Here is a 22,113-nt window from a genome sequence, read left to right as displayed (position 1 = left end):
TACCCTTCCTTCCTTTCCTTTTCCTCTCATCAAACTGAAACAACACCGTACCAACAAAAAAACAAAAACAATGCAACAACAACACACACTCACACACAACACAATTTCCAATTTTTTTCTTATTCGTATTTCTCGTATCCGTATTCGTTCGTATTGATTGATTGATTGATTGATGATTGGTAGAGTTGGTTGCAGTTCTTTTTTTTAGTGTGTTTTAGACTTGCTGTTGTTGTTGTTGATGTTTCCGAGACCGAATCTTGTGATACACCCAAAATGTTGTACTGTAACTCCTTTAACAAAAAATTTTTAACTTAATTATCTTTCCATCCATGAATCTCCTCCATCCGTACTCGTATTTATTGATGTTGTTGTTCTTCTTCTTCATTTTTTTCGTTCTCCTATAATGTTGTTGTATATTGTGTAACGTGTAATGTGCGTACTTACATACGAATGTCCATATGTACGTATGTATGCATGTGCAGCAGATGGTACATTTGATTGCATTATGGAACACCACATCAACCAAAAACGAGACTCTCCACATCCGTAACTGTAAAAAAAATGTATTTTTGGTCAGTATCCTCGCCAGGATAGTAGTTTTCGAAAAAGGGGGACATGAGACAGTCTGTAGATGGTACAACACGGTTGAAGAAAGTTTATGCTTTCCCGTCGAGGAGTGGATATCTCGGAAACTAGAGCAGATAGGAGAAAGCCGACTAGAAATTCAGAAAGAGCATACCGGAAAACCCTGGAAACCACCTGTATCTCAAAAAGTCAAAAATGGCGTATGGAACACTTAAGCATGACACCGACGATATATGTACCTAATATACATATGTGGCTTCCGCTAATGAAAGTGCCCTCAAATGTGCCGCTAGGAATGTTTGAATAGTTAACAAGTAAAAAGTCGTTAAGTTCCGGGCCGGGCCGAACTTTTTATACCGTCCACCATAAAATTGTCATTCATTAAAATTAAAATGGAATAATTAGGGTCCTTTCACAATTTTAGGTGGAACAACTTTTCGACAATGGATAGAATCCTACTGCCTCCCACTATTGCTTAAATTACACTGTGAACACAAATGTTGGGGCAGAGATAATTCCTTTTGGAGATGAAAGCCCTTGGTGTGTGTGTATATTAAAAACCCCGAAGGACAGATGCGCCGTGAGTCGAACTTCCGCGTTATGGCGTGATGAAATTTTTGCAAGAGACCCCGTAAGCCATCATGAATTAGCATTTTATCTTTGTTTGTTGTTTTTGTAGAGCACTTAAGCAACAGTGAACAAAGATATAACGCTAATTCCTGATGGCCCACAGGGTCTCTAACAAAAATTTCATCACGCCATAACGCGGAAGTTCGACTCACGGCGGATCTGTCCTTCGGGGTTCATAATATACTCACCAAGACCTTTCTTCCCCAAGAGGAATTTTCCGTCCCCCAGACTTTCACCTCCATTTTGTTGCACAGTGTTATCTAATCTAATCTAAAAAAATGTGTTCAGTGAGGTAAAAGGTACCACAGATGCTATATCAAAGAGTCAACCTATCTTTAAATTTGTTGGCGGAAAAGTTTTATAGCTGCAGGGAACTTCAAGAGTCAACTTGAGGGTAGTTTCATCAAAACAATGTAGACCCTCAAAAATGGACCCATGTTGACGAATTATAGTGAAGAAATTTCGTGACCACTGAAAATTTCCGAAAATCGGGAGGTACAGTTATATAGGGGGATATACCAAAACATTATGACGATTATTTTTGAATAGACACAATTGTAGCTAAAATTCTCAAAATACCGAAAATCGGGAGATACCGTTATATGGGGGCTATACCAAAACATGGACCTATGTTGACGATGTTTGGTGGAGATGTTTCATGACCACTGAGAACCTCAAATGGCAAATTACAGCTAGTTCGGTTAAAAATTGTAGCTAAAATTCTCAAAATACCGAAAATTGGGAGGTACCGATATATGGGGGCTATACCAAAACATGGACCTATGTTGACGATGTTTCGTGGAGATGTTTCATGACCACTGAGAACCTCAAATGTCAAATTACAGCAAGTTCGGTTAAAAATTGTAACTAAAATGCTCAAAATACCGAAAATCGGGAGGTACCGATATATGGGGGCTATACCAAAACATGGACCTATGTTGACGATGTTTGGTGGAGATGTTTCATGACCACTGAGAACCTCAAATGGCAAATTACAGCTAGTTCGGTTAAAAATTGTAGCTAAAATTCTCAAAATACCGAAAATTGGGAGGTACCGATATATGGGGGCTATACCAAAACATGGACCTATGTTGACGATGTTTCGTGGAGATGTTTCATGACCACTGAGAACCTCAAATGTCAAATTACAGCAAGTTCGGTTAAAAATTGTAACTAAAATGCTCAAAATACCGAAAATCGGGAGGTACCGATATATGGGGGCTATACCAAAACATGGACCTATGTTGACGATGTTTGGTGGAGATGTTTCATGACCACTGAGAACCTCAAATGGCAAATTACAGCTAGTTCGGTTAAAAATTGTAGCTAAAATTCTCAAAATACCGAAAATTGGGAGGTACCGATATATGGGGGCTATACCAAAACATGGACCTATGTTGACGATGTTTCGTGGAGATGTTTCATGACCACTGAGAACCTCAAATGTCAAATTACAGCAAGTTCGGTTAAAAATTGTAACTAAAATGCTCAAAATACCGAAAATCGAGAGGTACGGTTTTAAGGGGGCCCATACGAAAACATGGACCTATGTTGACGATGTTTGCTGACGATGTTTTCATGACCACTGGGAACCTCAAATTTCAAATTGCAGATAGTTCGCTTACAAATTGTGGCTAAAATTCTCAAAATACCGAAAATCGGGAGGTACCCTTATATGGGGACTATACCAAAACATGAACCTATGCCCATATCCTTTGGGATATAAGTTTGTTGATCACTAGGAACCCTAAGTGCCAAATTATAGCTAATTCGGACTGCAAATGTGGCGAAGAACGTCAAAATACCTCAAATCCGGAGGTCCCGTTATATGGGGGCTATACCAAACAGTGGACCGATACAGCCCATCTTCGAACTTGACCTGCCTATGGAAAAAAGACCTTCGGGTGCAAAATTTCAGCACTCTATCTCAATTATTGCGGACGCTAGAGTGATTAGAATATATATACTTTATATGGTCGCAAATGATTAATTCGATGTGTTACAAACGGAATGACAAACTTAATATACCCTCCATACTATGGTGGAGGGTATAAAAAAGGAAGAAACAGACAAATTAACTCTTCAAAGTGCAAATACATTTTCAAAAGTTTAACCTACTTATCTATATTCTCATTAATGTTGTCGTTCTTCTTCACATTTCTATAATTTTGTAGTATATTATGTATCATCCGTGATTCCGCATCTTTTCCAATTGGAATGTACAGCTTGATGGATCGGGACAGGATAAAAGCTTATTAACACTATGTAACAAAATTATTTTTATTTTTATATTTAATTATTATTTTTCAAAATTATGAACGAGGGACGAAATATAGGTGAAACATCGACGTAGAAAAGGTATTGCCCAACGTTCCACATAAAATATCAAATCTTGTCCATTGGACTACCCGAAATGAAGCCTAAATTTAGAATCACTTTTCCTCGACAAAATTCCGCAGTTTTGAATTTTAATATATGATTTTTAAATTTACAGTTTTTGGTGATAACTAACTGTGTTGTAAAAAAATTGTTTTGTGAAAATAATTTTTATATAAATATGTCGTACGGATATGAGAGTTTTTTTCAATTTCAAATACTAAACTAAATTTTATTTTATGAAAATATTTTTAGTAAGTGCCACCACAACACTCCTCCCCCAATGACAAAGTTAGGTATTTATTCGTACAATTCTTCCAGATCGTAGTACTCGAGTTTGAATGTCAGGTGGCACAGCAAGTGTTGGCGATTCGTCCGCTGGAATGTCGTCATTTAAAATTGATGCTGGTTTTAGGCGATCAACCGATATCATTTTTTTCTTCCCATTTACGTCGACCAAAAAATTTTTCTCCCCTTTAGATATAACAGGGAATGGTCCGGTGTAGGGAGGTTGCTATGCAGTTCGCACAGCATCATTTCTGATTAAAACAAATTTTGCTTGTTTCAATGCTTCCGGTTCATAAACTTTAGAATTGCCATGACGGTGGACCTTCGTTGCTTTTATCTTATTTATATCAGCTTTGAATTGCGTAACCCAATCTGAAGTTTTTTTTCGTGGTTTTTGATTCCGTAAAAAATTCACCAGGCCACGTAATATCCATGCCATAAACTGAAGCTGTAGGCGAAACGTTCAAATCGTGGTTAATAGATGCACGTAATCCCAACATTACTATCGGTAAGACCTCTGACCAACGCTCTTCAATACCGCGACGGCCGGTTCTATGTACCGGATTGACCCGAGGAATCATCTTCTCGGCCAGGGGCCGTCACCTCAGCAACTACTTGTTCGTGTTCGTCTTTATTTTTATTTTGGGAGCTGCATGTCCCGGATTGCCTGCTCCGGACTCTATTGGTCCGTGCCGGGATTGAAAGTAACCCCGGGCCATGGTTTTGCACCGTTTGTCAACGTCTCATCCACCATAGGTCGGTGTCAATGATATGCAACGGGAACTGTGCAAGCCTGACCTTCCTGGGGGTGCATTACGACAGGGTTTATATTGCTTCGTTCTGCACCAACACAAACTCCCCGACAGCAGTATCAGCCGCAGCCACTAACACCGCGTATTGCTGTCCCAATTCCTGAGCATGTGACATTCCTGTAGTTTAACTGCGATGGTCTTCGAACCAAGATCAATGAGATCGTGAACTTTATGAGTCGGAGAAATATTATGGTCGCGGCGATCCAGGAAACGAAGCTGAGCAACAACAGCAGTCTTCGGAGTTGTGACGGATACAACGTTCTTCGCCAGGATCGTGCGAGAAGTGGGGGTGGAGGACTTGCATTCATACTGCACCAGTCTGTCCAGTACAGACCTATCTCGCCTGAGATATACTCTAGGGCCCTTGGGTCGGACCATCTCCCAATCCTCATCACCATAAACAGACCACCAGACTTCATAACCTCTGAACGCCGCACTTTCATTAATCATGGGAAAGCGGATTGGCAAGGTTTCAGGGAGTTCACTAATCAACGCTTCAAAGAACTGCCCAATCCCTCTGATGTTCGGGTAGCAGAGAGGAAATTCCGAGACATCATCACTGCTGCAGCCGCTCGCTTTATTCCTGCTGGTCGAATACCTGAAATAAGACCCAATTTCCCAGCAGAGGCGATGGGATTAGCTAATGAGCGTGAAGAGCTTCGCCGCACGAACCCTAACGACCCCAGAGTCAAGGAACTGACAATGGAAGTCAATATATTAGTCGGTGAACACAAGCCGAAAAAGTGGCTAGAACATCTGAAGTGCTGCAACATTGGAGCCGGCAGCAATAAATTGTGGACAACGGTTAAGGCGCTATCGATCCCTGGTAGGAGAGACGATCGGACATCTATTATGTTTAACGGCGTGGCTTTGACAGATCCGAAGAGGTGCGCTGGCTATTCCTGCCGACAATTTATCGAGCACCCCGATAGCGATCGGGCGAAGAGAAGTGTTTTGCTTCGTTTGCGATCTTTCCCAGCCGAGGAAGAACCGCCACAATTTACAATGGATAATGTTGCAGATGTTATCCGAGGCGCAAAGTCATCTAAAGCGCCTGGGCCTGACGGAATTTCTATGGTGATGCTGAAACAGCTGGATGACCCAGGAGTCGAGTATTTAAACAAGGTCCTCCACTTATCGCTAGCCACCCTAATAGTTCCCGATACCTGGGAGATGAGCAGGGTGGTCTCGCTGCTAAAACCTGGCAAAGATGCCAGTAGAGGTGAGAAATACAGGCCGCTTTCACTTCTATCGCCACTAGCAAAGATACTCGAGGCATTACTCCTCCCCAGCATCAGAACGTGTTATCCAGTTGCGGATCAGCAACACGGATTCCGGAAGCAGCATAGTACCACAACAGCACTGCACACCATTTCCACATATATTGGACGAGGACAGTGACAGTGATGGTAGCATTGAATCTGACCAAAGCATTTGTTACGGTCAGCCATGCTAGGCTGTTCGAGGATATCGAGAATACTACCCTCCGGCCTTGTCTGAAACGCTGGGTGATCAACAATTTGTGTGGTCGCCAGTCAGTCGTGGAATTCAGAAACAAGAAGTACAAACCCCGTAGAGTGAAGAAGGGAGTTCCCCAAGGAGGGGTGATAACTCCGGAACTGTTTAACCTCTACCTCTCTGCAATTCCACGCCCTCCCAACGGCATTGAGTTAATTACGTACGCGGATGATTGTACACTCATGGCGTCAGGTCTCAACATCGGTAATGTTTGTGACAGGCTAAATGCCTATCTCATTGATCTTGTAGAGTTTTTCCACGCGAGGAATATGAAAATATCCAACACTAAGTCAACAGCGACACTGTTCACCACATGGACGGCGCAGATGAAGCTCCCACTGAATGTGCAGGTCGACGGTGCAATTATTCCGACCTCAAACTACCCCACAGTCCTAAGGGTCACATTCGATAGTATGTATAAGTCGTCCCAGCATACTACAGTTATCTGCGATAAGCTGAGAAACAGAAACAAGGTCCTCAAGTCCCTAGCCGGCAGTACTTGGGGTGCGGATAAAGAAACCTTGTTAACCACATACAACGCGATAGGTCGGTCTGTGGTAAGCTATGCGGCGCCAGCGTGGTTTGCTAACGTAGTGATACGCAATGGGATAAACTACAAATCTGCCAGAATGCTACCCTGAGAACAGCTACAGGGTGTCACCTCATGTCTGCTTTGGATCATTTATATGAGGAGACCAGGATCCTTCCTGTGCGTTGACACAACAGGATGTTGACGATGCAGTACTTGCTTGGATGCTATAGGCAAGACCACCCAAATCACCATCTGGTGGATATGCCTGAACCCTCCAGGCAAGTTAGGGAGGATTATCGAGATCTGGAGAGAGAGGTCCAAAGATATAAAGTAGAACCTCTAGATCAACGTGCATACCAGACAGGTTTAAGGGACATTCACACTGATTCGGTTGCAGAGGCTCTGGCAGCCTACAGTGCGAATATCGTCCTCGACGATCATCCACCACCCGTGGCAGCAGAAGAACAACAGCTGCCAAGACAAACGAGAGTCGTGTTGGCACAACTTAAGGGGTGATTACATAAGCTGCCTTGCCTGCTTACCTTGCTTGCTTCTGATAAAAGAATAAAAAAGAAAAGAACCCAGTTCGAAATTTGCTCGGCCTTCTTTATTCTTTTATTTTTATTATGTCAGAAATGAAGCAGGCAAGACAGCTTATGTACGCAGGCCTTAAGATCTGGTTGGTGCAGCCGCCTCAATTCTTACTGGGCCAAGATTGATGACACGCGGAATATCTGTCCAGCATGCAGCACCTGTTTAACTGTCCAGCCAACCCGACTTACTTAACTCCACTCTCTCTTTGGACGAATCCTATTCAGGTGGCGTCCTTTCTGAACTTGGAGCTGGAGGCAGAGCCGAATCAATAAAATAAAGATTTACCTGTACTTGTAGAAGCTGCTACAACAACAACCAACGCTCTTTTCCATGCCACATTATAGACGATTTAAGTGTTCGATGCCAACGTTCAATTTGATCATTGGATTGCGGGTGGTAAGGCGTAGGATGAGTGACACGAACTCCAATCAATTTTGAAAATTCTCGGAACAGTACAGATTCGAACTGTCGTTATTGATCTGTCACTACTTAAGGATGCACTCCAAACCTAGATATCCATCTACTAAAAAAATGCTTTGGCAACAGATTCAGATGTTATGTCATGCAATGGAATAGCCTCGGGTCATCCTGTAAATCTATGTATTGATACATGTTAAACAGTATCTATACCGTTCCGACGGTGGAAGAGGTCCAACTATATCTATGCTTAATACTTTAATTCGTTAGTCTGGAATAGGAAATTGACCAACAGCGTTTTTCATATCGCGTCCAACCTTGACTTGTTGGCACGGCCTAGCCTAGCCCAATTTGAAATTTCTTTCCGCATATTTGGTCATACAAATCTATCCGATATCATATTAATTTAGGATTTTGAGCCGGGATGTGTTATGTTGTGTATCATGTCGAATACTTGTTTTCGGAAACGAGGTGTGATGAACGGTCTTGCTTTAGATGTTGATACATCAAAAACGATTTCTTTCTTCGATGTAGGAATTTCAAATGATTTCAGATCTAGATTTGATGGTACTGCTCGTGTAACCAAACATTTGAGTTCTTTCGCTTGATCTTCCGCTAGATTTTCATAATTCAAGGAAGTTGGAAACTGTATTGCGTTGAACCGGTATAGAGCAGCTGCCGTGATATTGTCCTTTCCAGGTACATGGCGAATATCTACAGTATGCTGTCCAGTAAAATCTAAGTGACGTAGTTGACGAGGAGATGCTTTATCTTGACGTTGATTAAAGGCAAATGTAAGGAGTTCATGATCAGTGTATATACAAAAATGACTCCTGAGTATGCCGCCAAAAGTTCGCGATCATAAGCACTCTAACGTGTTTGCGTCTCAGAAAATTTCTAGGAGTAGAATCCGAGAGGTTTCCATTCACCATCTATTAGTTGTTGGAGAACAGCTCCCATACCAGTATCAGACGCGTCTACCCATAAAAATGTTTCGGCGGATTCAACAGGATATGCCAAAAGCGCAGCGTTTGCAAGCTGGTTATTGCATTCTTCAAATGATTTGCGTAATTCCGGTGTCCAAATTATTGGCGTTTTATGGTTTTTCTTTCGGCCACTTTTTACGGCATTTAACGTTGCTTGAAATTGAGCGGCTTTCGGAATAAAACGTGGATAAAAATTTATCATTCCCAAGAATCGACTTAATTCATTAACTGTTTATACTGGAGAATTGCAGATACACGTTCTGGACTTGGAGTAAGGCAATCTGGAATAACACAGTATCCCAAAAATTCATGAGAATTCTTGCCAAATTCGCTTTTTTCACTTTTGATAGTTACGCTATTTTCTTGTAACCGGGAGAATATATGCCGGAGATGATTTTTGTGTTCTTCTTCATTTTCAAACGCGACCAGTATATCATCAATATAAGCGAAACATAAGTCATGTCCTCGTAAAACCTCATTAATAAAGCGTTGGAATGTTTGCGCAGCGTTTGTGAGACCAAATGGCATACGCGTAAATTCAAACAATCCAAAGGGCGTAATTATCGCAGTCTTTGGGACGTCTTCCTCAGCTACAGGAATCTGAAAGTACGCTTTGACCAAATCAATTTTGGAAAATACTTTCTTACCAGCTAGCATATATCCGAAGTCCTGGTAAGCGCTACCGGGTAACGATCAGGAACAGTTATTTTATTAAGAGAAAGATAATCTCCACAGGGGCGCCACATGCCGTCTCCTTTGGGAACCATATGTAATGGGTTCTCCCAAGGACTTGCTGATGGTTTGCATATTCCCAACTGCATCATGTAATCGAATTCATCTTTAGCGATCTTGAGTTTTCTAGGGGATAATCTCCGTGCCTTAACGGAAACTATTGGTCCCTTCGTATCAATATGATGTGTTATATGATGTTTAACCGGGGGTAACTTCAGACTCGGTGTCGTGACATCAACAAATTCGGAAACAATAGAATTATACTTTCCTGGAACATCCGAAATTACCTTTATCGTCAAATTCTGATCCCTGGAACAATAACCGGGCACTTTAAGGTTCCGTTTTCGTTGAATCAATAAGCTGATTATTTTTAACATCCACAAGAAGTCCAAAACTTTTCAAAAAGTCTGGTCCAATTATTGACTGTGCAACATCAGCAACAATAAAAGACCAGAGAAATTTCCGTCGAAGACCAATGTTACAATTTACAACTTTTGTTCCATACGTTCGTATTTTCGTATTATTTGCTGTATACAACACAAACGATTTCTGTGCACACTTTTTATCTTCACTGAAATGTCGGCTCCAGTATCTATAAGGTACCTGTACTTCGATTTTGTGTCTTGAATGAACAGGCGACTTATCTGTAGGCCACTCTCATCCGTCACTGTAGATGAGGTGCCTAATTCTTTTCCGATGGTTTGAAGGAGCAGGACGACCGACATTTTGTAGCCTTCTTGCCAAACTTGAAATTGTACCAGCATATGGATGATCTTGCCCGGGAATTGCTTCTTGAGCGGCCATAATTCATTTTGTTTCTACTATTTCCTTAAACTGTCAAACTATCGACCTTTTTAAAAGTTCCGATGCTTGCCTTTCAAGAAATTGCAATCGATCGTTGTCGCTTGTTGAAACTGCGTTGACTACACCAGCAGCATCCGATTGGTCATGGATTTTATCTGCCATCATTGCTAATTTATCAATTCTATCTTCGCTCACCGACAGCATAGCTCTTGTTGTTTGAGGTAGGCGTTGAATCCACAATGTCTTCAAAAGCTCTTCAGACACTTTTCCGCTTACTAATTCTCGCATTTCTCTCAACAATCCGAAGGGATTTTTGCCACCAATACAAACGTTTTCCAATAATTGCCGTAGACTCTTTTCTTCCGATTCCATAAATTCGTTCAGCAATGTCTTCTTGAGTGTTTCATAGTTGTCCTTCGCAGGGGAATTCTCCAAAACATAGCTCACGTAACTTAGGATGTTGCTTTCCATGGATCCAACTAGTGTGAAGAATTTTGTTTCGTCGCAAGATATTCCTGCCATTTCAAATTGGGATTCCAATTGGATAAACCATAGCCAAAATGGAGGAACTCGTACAGCAACTCGGGATATTTCCATCGAATTCTTTTCGGTTGACATATTTGAAAATGTTTGCATTTCTTCCGTTCGGGGTCACCAATGTTCTTTTCAATTTCAAATACATAACTAAATTTTATTTTATGAAAATATTTTTGTTTACATTTTTCACATGGGAATAATTCCTAGCCTACTTAATTTTTTTTATTGTTGATAGCACAGTTACTGCTTGTAGTAAGTGCCACCACAAATTTATTCTTAGGTCAATATTTTATTTTATTTATTTTTTTTTTTTTAATTTTAAGACAGATTTTGCAACCAAACCCAGGTACCCCATACAACAACAATTCCCTCATATTTGGAGTATTTCGAAGTCTTTAACGTCACGTTCGATTTAAATAATGTTTATGTAATTTTCTTTTGGTGGTCATAAAACAATTCCGCGTTATTGTCCTCTAGTTATCGTATGTACCATTTACAAAAATACAAAAGGCATAACCCAATAAAAGGTGGTTTATACCTTTTATTTAAGGAACAAAGCTTTCATGCAATCGCCCAATTCATTGAATAACAATTATATTTGTAATAACTATTTCGTGTCTTTCAATGACATTTCCATTATATATTGTTGTAGAATTCAACCATGGACAGGCTGTGTATTAGTAACAAAATCAAATATTTCCCTCATACGTACTGAATGCCTAATTCATAACTATAATTACACAGTGTCACGACTGTGGCCAAAAATGGTCAAATCCATTGAATTGATATTGAATTATTGGTTGTTATAATACATAGTGATTGGTTGCTTTTCATGTAATAAACTTGTCCTTACTTTTATTTTGAAGTAAATAGTGATCATATCGCTTATTTATCCAATAAGTGACACATCTCAAAAAATCCAGTTTCGAGAAAACCGTGTTTTAAGTTGGCAATTGAAATTTGACTTCCCAAATTAAAAAGATTATTAAACAAAAAATAAAATAACTACTTGGACCATATTTTGCAAAAAGCTATATACAGATCAGTGCTAAATTTCTGTGCAGGATCAAACATGATTTGAAGTGTTCTAGTGCTTCATAAACTCAAAAAACTTTTGTGTTGAATTATGCGAAGCATGTAGTATATGAGCTGTAACTCGTCGAGTTGTAGAGATATTAGCATGAAAATTGCAAAGTCAGAAAACGCATTTTTTGAGTTATGGAACTCTCTTAGTAAATGAGCGATATGTTGTCTACAGTTCCAAAGCCTGTTATAGTTAGTTAATCGGTTTTGTGAAGCAAATGTTAAAATGGTTGTTATTATTTTTTTTTTTTTTTTTGGTTTGAGAAATGTAAATTCTTCAAAGTATAAAAGTGTCAGCTGCTGACGTTTGCTGATCTATTAGTTATTAATACTTTTCAGTGTCCACGAAAGCTCGGAGACGAAGTGACCGATCATAATATATTTTGTGTGCTTAATAGTTCCTAATAAAACTAAAACTAGGGAGTTTTAAAAATATCTATTTTCTTCTTAAAACAAAAAATTGTGAACTATAAAGTCAAAATTTCGATTTTGAACAATAAATGAGCCATAAATCTTTCAAAAACTTTTGTTTAAGCAATAGACTCATTAAGTCTACAAAAGCAAATGAAGACTTAACAACAAATTTCAGTCATTTCGGATGAAAAAAAAACCTTAGAAATGCCGAAAATGAGGCGGTACAGCCCTTTGGAGACTGTGTCAAAACGTGGACCGACCATCCCGGATTTTTATCCTCGAAATTGTAAGCCAACAATAAATACCAAAATTGATCCACAAACGACAACTCTTTCTATTTGTGGCCACCGTTAATATGAATCCGCGATATTGCAACTCCATTTTATATAAAGTGTCGGCCAAAACTAAAGCAAAAAACCTCTTGAAATCAATATTTGGTTGGTTATTCTTATTGTAGATGACAGAAGCACATATTTTAGTCATAGACGATGTTCAATTATTAATTATTGCAGGCGATATTGCTTCCGAGGCTATTTTTGAGGCTTCAAACAAATCTTCTTTGCTTTTGCAATTTGTTTTGTTTGATTTTTTGAGTTTACGATCTATCACAAGTCCCAATCGAGAGCTAAGATCAGGGGATTGGTCAGGACAATGGAGAACTTCTGTTGAATTGTTTTGGAATCACTCATTAACCACTTTCGATACATGTTTCGGCTCGTTATCTTCCTGGAATGTCAATTTATGTGGCATCTCTTCTTCAGCATAACGCAACATCACGCCTTTCAATACGTTAGGATTTAATTTTATGAGTTGCTCCAATCCCTTGCCCAGAGAAAAAATTCCAGACCATCGTGTTCCGCCATTGCAATATTTATTATGTAACTGTTGATCATTTGGTCCACGACTCATTCCACCTGAATCCATCAAATTAAACTTAGATTCATCAGAAAACAGCACAGTCCTCCATTTTTGGACACTACAGTTCAAATGGGTCTTGAAGAATTCCAGTCCTCCAGCTGTCTCATTTTTTGTAGATTTCTCATTTTTGTCGATGTGTCCTTTGCTGGTCGTCGACTGAATAAGTCGGCCTCTTCCGCTCTTCTGTTAATCGTTCTTTTGCTATTTCAATTCTTAATTGCGTGTATTATTAATATGGCTAAGAATATAATATATATGGCAAATAACAAAATTCCTATGCAATTCCATTTGAAAAAAAATTAAAAGAAATTTTCGCGAGCACATTTACGATTTTTGGTATAGAGTTAAAGGAAAAAATCTGGTTTCAAATCTGCTAGCGTTCACGAAATTGGCCGATGCGCGCAAAAGTTATAGCGGTTTTTATCCTCTTTTAAAGAAAAAATATTTTAAAATTTCTTATTTTTTGTATTGAGAAAATGTAAGCATATATCAGTAACAGCATTTGATATCCATCCGTAGATGCACCAAAATTTCCAAAATGTGTTTTTATTTTCGCGGAAAATCAAAAAAAAATTAAAAAAATCTGGCAAAAAATTTAAATTATACTAACTCTGAGTCCGTAAAAACCTCTAAAAACTAAATTAAAAATACGTACAGAAACTAGACAACGCGTAAAAAAATGTGAAACCAAAATTATAAACATTGGATTTATAAATTGCATATTACAATAACAACAGTGAAACAACTCATTGTTGGAAAATATTGTTACAAATATATTTTTTGGTTTGTTTCGAAAAATTAGAAAAAAAATATTTGAGAGTTATCCAACTATTTCGCTAAAATCTAATACATAAATTAAAGTATTCTGCTAAAACTTTATCAAAATATATTGTTTACCATCGTGAAAGCTTAACTGCTTACTGTGATAACTTATAAGGATAGGAAATTAAGAGTAATATTGAAATTACTATCATTTAAAAGATATGAAAATTAAAAAGCATGTAATTCGCGAATTAGTTAGTCGTTTGATGCGCATCCGATTTTGGATAAAGCGAATCAATCTCTTTCAATATTTATGCATATTTCCATGTTTCACTCAGCGGCCTTTGTGTGCCGCCAGTTGCATCATGCACTGCAAAAAACCTTAAAGTTGGTAAAAGTCGCGCAATGTGCATACGATTTTGATGAGCATCCGGTTTCATCAGCGCCCATCAAAAATACATCAATATACACCTATTTCAAATAGATTCTTCAAAAACCGCGGATGTGCCTCCACATTAAATTTTTGGCGAAATACCCATATTACTCGCGTATCTCTGTTATTTTATGACACGTATTTTCGCAAATATTATAATCGCGAGTAAAGGATTCCATTTATGTAAAAAATTTTAAAGAAAATCGCGGTTTAGTACGCGGATTTGTCAAAATATATTTTTGCTGATTTTCCGTTTTTCAAGGTATCTATATCCGCGGTTTTAGTAGATGAATTCGATCGCGGAAGGCTTCATTAGAACCGTCGCATAAAAAAACTAAATTCACGCGGGTTTCAAAGGAAATTGAACGACAGTTGTAAATTTTACACGCAAAAAATATGTTTTGTAAGAAAATTCACACATGAAATTTTGGCCTTTCGACTCCAATTACTAGGATGCTGTAAGGAGCACACTCATGAGATATGCACCAAACGACGTAAAATCAGGAGTTCTATAATCGTGTTATGAGTTTGGAATATTATCTTCTTGCGCGTCCGGATTATTAAAACAATTCAAAAAACCACGAAATTCCGGCTTCAAAATGTCAGCATCAATTTTAGGTGGATGCAGTGGATATATCGAAAAATCATACACAGCTACAAGGGCGTAGCCAGGATCAAATCTAGGGGGGGCAACTTATTTTTTTTTTTTTTTTTGTGATGGGTATAGTTTTTACATACAAAATCTTAAACCCTTTATTTAGGTACATACCTAATAAAAAAAAAGTAAAAAGCTTCCACATTAAAATATTTTGAATTTATGTGGAATATTAAGATTTCTTTCCGTTATGAAAGTTCTGTTGGCCACGATTTTAGGTGAATTGCGTAAACGAATCACTTGAACTTTGGCGGTATCGTTGTTTAGGGGTATACCAAAACGTGGACCTATGTCTGCAACTATGGCGGAAAAGTGTTTTGATCACTACGAACACTTAATGCTAAATTGCACCCAATTTAGAGAGAAAATATAAATAAAAATAAAAATTTTGAATGGGAGGTACCCGAAGGACTGGATTTATATGGACTATATCCAACTTGATGAAATATTGTAATACGATTTGCAAATTTTTGACCAAATCCATTGCTCCCTTCGAGAGTTTTCGTTCACATGGCATTGGATGCACATCCTCTTGTGATTCGAGCATAGTAATTTCTTAACAGATACATATAGCATACCAAGAATATGTTAAAAATATGTAATTTAACGTACACACGAAATCGCTTAAAATGACATTGTTTATAACGTAATGTCATGGTGAATTATCCAAAAGACGATTCCAATCGAAACACGCTAAGAATGCGTGATGTCTCTGTATATCTGTTTAACCCATTTCGTCGTAATTGGTGTTCGATTTTTCGAACAATAAAACAATTTTATGGATGAAAAAGGTAAAATTTTAAACAACTTTTAGTATGTATATTAAGTCTTCTCTGTCAGCAAATAAAAAAAATCTTCCCTTGAAAACTTTTTTCGAAGCCTATATTTTTGGATACTTTTTTTAAATCGATTTTAAAAAATTAAAAAAAACATGAAATTTAAAAAGTAATCAGATGAATTATTACCAATACATAAAACCGTTTCACAAAACATAAAGAAGATGATTTAGATGCACCAACAGGACTTTACATATGTGAAAAGTTGACTGTTCGAAATTGTCATAAATGTCAGTGGCTATATCAAATCGTGGAAATGTATGGACAAGTTGGGGGGAAGAGTTATTATAGCCCCATAGAAGACTAAATATTAAATTTCAGTCATTTCTGTAGGATAGCCGTACTATCCTACAATATTCTGAAAACCCATAAAATCGGGAGGTACCGTTCTAGTTTAACTACATAAAACATGAACCAGTACTCACAAATTTCTGGATAGAAGTTTAGTAGGCCCAAAGAAGACTAAATATGTATTAAATTACTTCATATAGAAACTGATAATGCAGCTAAACACCTGAAAAATCGGGCGGTACCGTTCTATGAAGAGTAATCCAAAACGTGAACCAGCACTGACACATTTCCGGGGGAAAGTTTTGTAGGCCCAAAGAAGACTCTATACTACTCTTTAATCATTTTTTCGTTCACTCTGGTCCATACTTTGCACATCGTTATATTTCTACGCGACATAGATCGTCCAAACATACTTTACATTTTGACATCACAAACAATTAAGAGGCGGTCTCACTTGTATTGAAAGGAGTGCCAAAAATAGTTCTAATCAAGGTACCGCTAATATTTATTTCAATCGGAATCAAATTTGTTGCCATAAATTTTCGATTATTGTCCACGGGCGGAACCACAGTGCGATATGGCCCTCTTCGAACATAAACTAATTTTGGACCGATATAATAAAAACTTTTTTAACAAATTTTTAATTTTGATAGACTATATCAGTCAATCTATACTATATCGACTCAGAATTTTATCCTGAAAACAAATATGTATACTTAATAGGGTTGCAAATAAGTACATATTTCAATGCGTGACAAACGGAAAAATATACCCTCCATTGAAGGGTATAAAAAATGCATAATAATAATAATTGTTGCAAAAACATCCCAGAAGGGACAAGGGAGACTTCTCTCATATCAATGACTGCACCCCGATTCATATTAGCTCAATGATATGGGACCTACTGTTTTTCGCCGAGTCCGAACGGCGTGTCTAAGACACCATTTGTAGAGAAGTTTTAAATTAAAAATTGCATATCTCATGTATTTTTCAACAGAATTCAAAGTTTACTTAGAAATAATAAATTATGTTTGGTATCTTGTAAGCAGCCTAGAGCAAGAGGAAAAGCATTTTCCTATTTTTAATGCGTTTTTACACTTCTATGACCATAAACCAAACATTTGTTAACCGCTTTTAAAAAAATATAGCTTATACGAAAAATATTAGTCGTCCATTTTCCGTTATTAAATTTAAAAAATAGTACATCAGAACAACTGCAGTTTGTTTGACGGCTCTAGCTGGCTACGCCCATGCACAGCTATCTTATTGCCCATGGAGTATTCTGTGATTCATTCTTTGGGAATAGGTTGGATAAAGTACCAGAACAAAGTATCGAGGTTCATCTGCAAAAATTGATGTTCTGCATCCATGAAGATCAGGAAAATCTGAGGTATATATATTATATAACATACGAGAGAGGCAGGCACCGTGAGAACATCCAGCGACAATAGTTTTCCTTGCTGGCCAAGATGAGCCGATTGAGACCATGAATATTCTTTCATATAAGAAATTTTGAATTATTTTTGTGATTTCAATGGGGAAATTCAATTTTAACTTTTTGTAGATCAGCCCGTTATGCCAAACGGAATCAAATGCTGATTAAATATCCAATAAGACCATACCTGTAGATTTTCCAGAGGAGAAATTATCATGAACAAAATCTCTTATTTTAAATAAGGGTTGGGTAGTGTTGTGTTCCTTCCTAAACCCGAATAGTTGTGGAGGAATAATGTTGTGTAGCTCAATAAAATTGAGTATTTTTTCTTTGACAATTTTTTTTTCTAAAATTTTGCTAAGCGAAGATAGTAGACTAATCGGTCTATAATCAGAAGATAAATTTCCAGTGTTGTTTGCCTTTTTAATGGGAACAGTTTTTGCACATTTCCATACGCGAGGAAAATAGCTCAGTCTTAAACATGAATTCAGAATATCCTTTGTGCAGTTGGTTTAACATGTCTTCTGGTCTGATATTTTTGCCTTAATTCTAAAAATGATTTCCTTTTACAATTACAATTACAATTTTGACATGACATCTATTTGAGCCGTGACCGAGCATCTGACAGTTATAGACTGCGTTACTTTATTCCTGCTTGGCTTTTGATATTCCCAACGAAGTCTGTTACGGTTTATATCAAAATAGTTTTGTCGCAATTCTTTTAAAGTTATTGACGTCCTTCACAATATGAATAACGTTTTCGTACGAGGCGTTGATTTTTAAACCCATTTCAATAAGTTGCGTTTTTATTATTTTGGAGTCCATTTTATCCATGTTGAATAACAAAGCTTTATAAGGTTTTTCAGTTTTTGCAGTATATGTATTTAACATCTAAATTTTCTGAAAGTCCCTTACAAATAGGCTCGACATCAGTAGCTTTGGTAGAAATAGTTTCAACCCGAGAGATATTTTTCTAAAAGAATAATTGTTTATATTCAATATTCTACATATTTCATGGATTTGTTCCGTTTTGCACTTCAGTACTGTGATTGGAGGCACCTTCACTTTTATCGAGATATCGATAACTATTTCATCCAATGTTTGGAGAGGTAAATAAAAGTTTTGATTATTTGTTCTCTGGGGAGGACCACCTGATTTCGCGCTCTTGCTCATCAAACCATCTTCGTCACACTGTCTTTTAATTTTGTTTGTATAAAGTTGATATTTTTGTAAGTGTTAATACAGATCACAAAACAAAAATAACCGTTTTTTATTGTTTTTGGATTAGTAAAGAAACCTCTGTTGAAGAAAAAACACGTCTGTATGGTATAAGCGACACAATACGACTGGTTGCTAATTTTAAAATCTAAGCGATTTTGTATTTCACCAGAAAATACTTTAGCATAATTTTTGGATGAACATGAGCAATATCGGCTAATGTTTTGGTATAGCCCCCTTACAGCGGAACCTCCCGATTTTCAGTCTTTTAGGGATTTAAGCCAAATTTTCCTAGTAAAATGGATTTAATTTTGTACTTAGGGTTCATAGTGGTCACAAAGCTTTTCCAGCAAAAATTGTGGACCTGGGTCCACGTTTACGTAATGGAGCTTGTGTAGTCCGCTGGGAAAAAAACCCCAACCCAACGGAAAGCAAGAGGTTTTTCTTGTATCTTACAATTTATTGGTTTTCAGCAGGCTTTGAGTGGGTGACGGTACTGGCGCAGCGTGGATAGAAGAGGATATAATCCAAAGTATTCGTTCTTAAAACGTTTACTTTTATGTATACTCAAAACATTTGTGTTCGATGACAAAAAAAAATATGAAATGACAAGCAAGACTCAAAACGGAGCCCAACACTTGTCTATTGTGCCTCCGTCAGTATTACTTGCCATGCCGGAGATCCTTCTCTAAATACAATCTCCAGCGGTCTTCGTAAGTGCAAGTCACCATTTACTTTTGTTAATTAAATTCTGAATTCCTTATGTTTGTGCTTTCCAATGGCAAAGATAAATAAATAAAAAGAAAAATACAAAAAATACAACTTTGTTTTCTTAAAAAAATTATCAGGCATGTCACAGAAACCAATTCCCATCGAAAGTGGAATTGATTCCGTATTTAGTTTCTTCAGAAACCGAAAAACGAACAATTTTTTCGGAATGAAACCACTTTTGGTTTCTCAAGTGGAATTGTACTTTTTTGGAAACATGTCACTCTAAAACGTTCCAAAAATATTAAGTATATTGTTTCATTAACAAAACCGTATTTAAATTCATATTTCTTATCATTTTATTTAAAAAAAATCGCAAATGTTCAATTTTTCTCAATTAACGAAACCAATTGTTAACAAAGTATTGCCACACAATTTTTTCATGAAAACCACTAAACAATCTGGCACTACGAATGATAAAATAAAGCAAAGATAAAACAAAAATAACTCAAACAAGGTAATTTGTTCAATGTTATGTTGATTATTTTGAGCCTCGATTACCGAAACAATAGAAAAATGTAATTTTCAATAAAACTTAACTTTCTTTTCGCGCAGACACACTTTCTTTAAACAGAATATTTTCACAATTCCCGCTTCCACAGTATTTTCTAATCATATGTTTTGTTTTGTTTCTTTTGATTCCTCTAATGTTGCCATATTTATACTAAATAATACGATTTTCGAAATTCACCAAATCGATCGAAATCTGAAGAAGCTAGAACAAAAACGATCGAAATGAAATTACGGAATTGAAACCATTCCGATCGGGATCTGTGACATGCCTGTATAATTTTAAAAATATTAACTAAGGGGTTGATTTATCTTTAGTCGACACTGTATAAACCTAAAATCTTTGAGTGCCATAATCGCGAAAGTGCAAGTGATGGGGAAAAACACCGAGACACGTGTCTTCTTATTTTTTGGTCTACTATCACGCTGCATTGTCAGAAAATGGTTAATTTTTTGGTGTTGCACAATGTAATACATACATATAAGCTTTGTTCCAGAATTAAAAACTTTTTACAATCGTTGCCACTTTTACACATTTTACCCGAAAAATCGTTCCCGTTCAAAAAAGTTGTAAAATGTTCACTTCTCTTTAAGCAAAATGAATGAAGCTCTCTTTAAAAACTTTTTAAACGAAAAATTTGGGCGTGTAAAAAAATAGTAACATGGTTGCCGACGTCTGATTGGCTGATACGCCGACTTTGACATTTGTTCCAGTTTGTTTGACGTATTTACCATTTTTCCGTTCCCGAACTATTTCAAAAAAACTTGTGTGTGAGAACAAATTTTTTGCAGTTCTCTCTTTTACGAGTTTTACTATTAAAAAGTACGGGAACGAAGCTATATTATGTCAATTTCTCATCAAAAATACATACAGTTGTGGAGAGCAAATATTAATGTGGAACGTGGTGTATTAAATAAATTTTTGTTTTATGTATTTCAATTTCGAATAACTATGATTTTTTCTTTTTATTTGTTTCAATAAATTATAAAACCTAAAAAAGTCAAAGTCTTCAACCTTACCTGAACCTAATATCTAATATTAATCACACGGAACGTAATTCGGTCTATATTCGTTGTCAAAAACTCAACTGCAAAAGAATTACCCATTTTTCCAAACAAAATTTTGTGATCAAACAACGATTTTTTACAATGTTTATTTTGAATTACTTTGTGGATGTGTAACTAAAAATATTCCTCGTTAGACCATTTATCAAAAACTTAAGTTGTTACACAAGAACAAGGAAACTGCTGAGGATGAGTGGTTTCATCCGAAACTATAGTCTTCTCTGCGTCATTACACAAACATTTTGTTGTTCTTCATATATTGAAGCAAGAAAATATGGTTTTTAGCTGAAAAAAAAACATATAACATGTTTATTCTGCAGTCCAACAATATAATGCAAACAAAAACACGAAACCTGGATTATAGGTAGGAAAACAATACACCTTCAAAGGAAAGTATATCGATGCCTTATTTCCTCAATCTCAAAACATAAAATTCTTCAGGAGAGATAAAAAACATCGGTGTTTGAGTGAATGTTTAAATGCAATTATTAGGCAATTTAGATGTTCTCAATTACCTAAAATTTGGATTTACTTTACCCAACCACCAACCGATAGGTATATTTCGCTTCCAAAGTGAAAAAAATCACTGTCACTCCCTCTAAACCTTCTAAACCTATGCGACCGATAAGCAACATTAAAATAATAAAAATTTATAATAAAGAATGGTCCGGATCGAAGGTAATACGGCAACGTACTGCTTATTATTTGTTTGTGTAATCTAATGTGGACACAGACCTCCATCAAGACACAATCAGAGACTTCTCTCATATTCTCATACCTCGGGTATTCTTATACCTATACCCCGATACTTTTTTCAATTCACGACCAACAAAAGATCTGCGTAAACCAGGCGCAAACAAGAAACATTTTTTAAGTAAATATATTCTATTGTTGGAGCAACCATATATTTTGTG

The 22,113-nt window shown here is 37.0% G+C and overlaps 1 protein-coding gene across 4 annotated transcripts in view; it reads left to right on the top strand.

Moving 5' to 3' along the window:
• LOC141403490 (uncharacterized) overlaps positions 1 to 22,113 on the top strand; it is a 311,915-nt gene that overhangs the window by 271,031 nt on the left and 18,771 nt on the right. The gene's annotated exons all lie outside the window — the stretch shown is intronic.

This window comes from Musca autumnalis, unplaced genomic scaffold (assembly GCF_047663935.1).
Source record: "Musca autumnalis isolate F117 unplaced genomic scaffold, ASM4766393v1 scaffold_4, whole genome shotgun sequence".
Lineage (NCBI taxonomy): Eukaryota > Metazoa > Arthropoda > Insecta > Diptera > Muscidae > Musca > Musca autumnalis.
The sequence above is the reverse complement of the archived record's forward strand: the minus strand, read 5'-3'. Positions and strand labels throughout refer to the sequence as shown.